This window comes from Castanea sativa, chromosome 1 (genome assembly GCF_040712315.1).
Source record: "Castanea sativa cultivar Marrone di Chiusa Pesio chromosome 1, ASM4071231v1".
NCBI lineage: Eukaryota > Viridiplantae > Streptophyta > Magnoliopsida > Fagales > Fagaceae > Castanea > Castanea sativa.
In genome coordinates this window covers 80228088-80231994 of record NC_134013.1, presented here as the reverse complement: position 1 = coordinate 80231994, position 3907 = coordinate 80228088, and positions in this window count along the sequence as shown.

Here is a 3907-nt window from a genome sequence, read left to right as displayed (position 1 = left end):
AAAGTACAAGTATACTTTAGCACACTTTTAGTAAATGAATATTATAAAAAAACTAGATAAGCTATTCCCAAATTTCCAAGCTTATTCCACCAATAAAAAAATTTATAAAAGAAAAGGCCCAAAAGGGCACTCACAAAGAATGTGTAAAAAACGCTAAAAAGAAAAACCATTCTTTTTTCTAGAAGCCTTAAGCAACTTTGAAAATCTTCATGAAGAAGATATGTACAATGCCTCTCCAAGAAGCTTTGTTTTATGGCTTAATGGTGGCAAAATTTTTTAAATAACTACAAAACTCAAACAATATCATTAGTAAGCAAAGGTTTGAAAAAAATTTGGTTTCTAACAAATCGAGTCCGACGGACTCGATTTTACTGTAGCAAATCGAGTTCTAAAGACTCGATTTCCATGAGAAGCATTGCTGATGTGGAGAAAAAAATCCACGTGGAAATCGAGTCTCTAAGACTCGAGTTCCTTCATAACCAACCCAACGCAGAAAACCCATCTTCCTCCTCTGTTCTTTTTCTCTTTTTTTTTTTTTTTTTTGGTTCTTTCTCCATCTTCTGTCCGAAGAAAGTTCTTCCTTCTTCCTCAAACATCCAAACCCTTTTCTCAAAATTCCAAACCCAAAAATCACGATCTCGAAATCGGAGCAAAAACTCAAACCCAAAATTCACGATCTCAGCACCGAAGCACCATGGGTTTGACGATCTCGGCACCGGAGCGGCTTGGGTTTGTTGATCTCGGCACCGAAGGTTCCTTTTCTGTGATTTCTGGTTTGGTTTGTCTCTTTATTCATTTTCTATTTTTTCTGGGTTGATTTCTGGGTTTTTTTTTTCATTTTTGGTTGGTCTATTTGTGTTTTCTGGGTTGATGTTCTCGGTTTCTGGTTTCTGGTTTGCCAAAGAAATATTGGCGAGTTCTTGGGGGCGGTGATCGGAGGACATGGCGAGTTCTTCATTTTCTGCATTGATGATTTCTGCTGTTTTGGGTTCTGGGTGATCGGACGACAAATCGTGTTCTGGGTATTTTCTGAGGGAAATCGAGTCTTAGAGACTCGATTTCCACGTGGATTTTTTTCCTCCGCGTCAGCAACACACCTCATGGAAATCGAGTCTTTGAAACTCGATTTACTACAGTAAAATCGACCCCTACACACTCGATTTGTTAGAAACCAAATTTGTTTCAAACCTTTGCTTACTAATGATATTGTTTGAGTTTTGTAGTTATTTAAAAAAATTTGCCCTTAATGGTTAAGCTTTTCCCCATTTTATATATAATTAAAAAAGCATCTAGGACCTTGTGTAACGGGCATTTGAGAGTTTTTCATGTATTAGCTTCAAATGGTTATTATTCCGTATAGAATATCTATATATAATTAACCCTTTCTCTAACCACTAACGGTGGCTGCCTAATGGTAGGAGTCTCTTGAACCATCATCATTGCAAATTTGAGGGTTGTGATTCGAGTTGTGATGTTTCAGTTTAAAAATGTTGTGCCCATATGGATAGCCCTAAGCAACTTTAGTGGTCCCACACCATAAAGTTCAGGTTTAAATGGACCAAGGCAATTATACATGCCGTACGAGCCATTAAAAAAAAAAAAAAAATCTCCCACCACACTTTCTATCTCTTTGGTCACAGTCAGTTTTACTTTTTGGCATTTTGGTATTTCCTCACTCATTTGCTTCTCACCTCCACCTCTTTGTTGCTTTGCAACTGCGTGTAATTGTTTTGGTGTAAGGTAGTTATGAGTAAATGCAATTGCCTGATTGCCCGAGCAATTACATGTATTTTTTTTTGGGATATTGGGCATTTGCCCTTATTTTGCAAAAATAACAATATGTCCCTGTTTTGAAACTATTTAAGCTCGTGTCCTTATTTTGAAACTCGATTTTAACAAAATCTAGTTACAAGTGGAACTTGACATTAGCAATGTCGAGTTATATGCATATTTTGCCAATTAATTTTTTTTTTTAAATGTAAGTGAAACTTGACTCTGCTAAAGTCGAGTTTCAATTAAAAATTTACATATAACTCAATTTTGAGGATATCTGGTTTTATACCAAATTTAATTTTGTTAAAATTAAGTTTCAAAACAGGGATATGAACCTAAATAGTTTCAAAATTGGGACATATTGCTATTATTTTTACAAAATAAGGGCAAAAGTCTCCTTGTGTTTCTTTATATTGTAACTATTATTCCATATGGAAAGTGTTTTACTACAAGTAAATATAGTAAATATTTTATCTTTTTCCCCCTTTGTTTGCTAAGCTTGATATACATTAATGACATGGTCTTTCAGCTTGACTTATTTTTGGACATCAGAGTTGCGTTTGGTTAGACAATGAATCTTTTATGACCGTAACCACTTATGAGGTCGCTGCGATGAGGTAGTCATGGTCGAGCACTTGAGCTCTCACCGTTAGCCACGAACTCTTTCAGTCTCCTTAGAAAATTCCAATTGGCAACATTCATTTTCTTCTCTTTATATGCTATCAACGTTATTCTTGTTGTAAAACTTGTCCAGTATATTAAAGGGTTAGACTTTTTAGATATACACCACTGTTAGTTTTTTTAAGACATTTTCCCATATATCTTAACAAGGAAAAAAAAAAAAAAGATTGTCTCGTACTTACTTTCATATATTTTATCAAGAAAATAAAATCTTAATTTAATAATATTAAACAAATGCTTGGTTTTTGATTTATATACGTTTTTTATTATTATTAAAAACTTGATTTTCGTGGCAGAAGTATTTCATTTCCAGTTTGGTGATTTGGTTATTAAAATCTACTTTTTGAAGATTTACTTTTCTAAGAAAACTGACACAGTGCCACTTTATGGCCTGTTTGGGAGTTTAGAGAGGGAGGAGAGTAGAGGGAAGTAGAGGGGAGGGGAGTAGTGTGGAGGAGAGTAGTGGAGAATGATTACCCTCCACCTTGTTTGGATGTTTTTATAATTAGTAAGGGAGAAGGGAGTAATTAGCCCTTCCCCTTGTTTTTAACATTGTAATTTTATAAATATAATAAGGGTAAATTAGGTAATTTATTTTATCAATAATTTTATGTGCTCTACTCTCCCTCCAAATCTCTCCAATTTGGGGGAATTAAAAATGAGGGGGTTAGAGGTAGTTAAAACCCCTTCAAACCCCTCCAAACCCCTCCCCCTCCTTCCTTAAAAAACTCCCAAACAAGGTAATTGAATTACTCCCCTTCCCTCTACTCTACTCCCCCTCCTTTTTTAAACATCCAAACAGGCCATTAATCAATTTTAAAAACTTTCTTAGGCCACAAATCAAAGATGATCACTAATGTATTCAATTTCAATATTGATGGTGCCAAAAAATCATTAGTAAGCTATACGGTTCTTGTACGCTCTTAGACAAGACTTGTACAACAAAGAAGAAGAAGACCCTACAAATAGTACTAGTGTGATCACTTAAGCCATGTAGATGCCTTGATATCCATTGCCCTTGTGTCCGTTTAGCTAGAATTCGTCCAATATGAAGGATCAATCCGTTTTATATATTCTTTGTCCGGTGCATTCATCTGTCACCTTCTCCTTATGATTTGATCATTCATTATTCCAGTACCGTCCTCTATTTCAAGTTTTATTGAACGAGTCCATCTACCTCAATTTTATCATCTTCAAATATCTTCATATTCTCTTGAGTTGTTTTTTTTTTCCTATAACAAAAATAATTATTTATTAAGTAACAGCACACTGCAAACTTTATAGAGGTTTCTTTAAAATTATAGAATGACATACAAATCATAATTTATAATTATAAAATTATTTCAGATGAAATACTTATAAATAAAAATTCAAGTGTTTAATTGTATTACTAAAAATATTACGAAAAAATCAGCGTTAATGGAGAATGGCGATCGAAGACCAGGGACATTAG